The sequence below is a fragment of the Pteropus alecto genome, unplaced genomic scaffold (genome assembly GCF_000325575.1).
Source record: "Pteropus alecto unplaced genomic scaffold, ASM32557v1 scaffold5, whole genome shotgun sequence".
Lineage (NCBI taxonomy): Eukaryota > Metazoa > Chordata > Mammalia > Chiroptera > Pteropodidae > Pteropus > Pteropus alecto.
Genome location: NW_006441953.1, coordinates 33,414,080 through 33,414,407, shown reverse-complemented (window position 1 = coordinate 33,414,407; position 328 = coordinate 33,414,080). Strand labels below are relative to the sequence as shown.

Genomic DNA, 328 nt, shown 5'->3' with positions numbered 1-328 from the left:
TCTCCTGGCCCCGCCCCTCCCGGCTTTGCCTCCCCAAGGCCCCGCCTCCAGAAGGCCCATTCTCTGGCCTGGCCTCCTCGACTCCTTGTAGGTCACACGCACCCAACCGGGTCCTTGAGCAGAGCCCGGACTCGACGCTCCTTCTGTCCATGTCCCTTTCTGTCTCCACCCACACTCTCTGACCACATCCCGTCCCAGGCCCCGCCCCTAGAGCCCTCCTCTCTCCAGACGCCCGGGCAGGGGTCCTGGCCGAATGCGCCTGCGCCCTCCGACTACGCCCCGCCCCCAACCCCGAGGCCCCGCCCCCGCCCGGCTGCCGGGTGGGAGC

The 328-nt window shown here is 71.0% G+C and overlaps 1 long non-coding RNA gene across 1 annotated transcript in view; it reads right to left on the bottom strand.

Moving 5' to 3' along the window:
• The window catches only part of LOC112485495, a 1,357-nt gene extending 1,188 nt beyond the window's left edge, over positions 1-169 (bottom strand). The window contains exon 1 of the long non-coding RNA XR_003048480.1: positions 103-169. This is a non-coding gene — a long non-coding RNA (uncharacterized LOC112485495). The remainder of the gene's footprint in view (positions 1-102) is intronic.
• Positions 170-328: the final 159 nt, after the last annotated feature.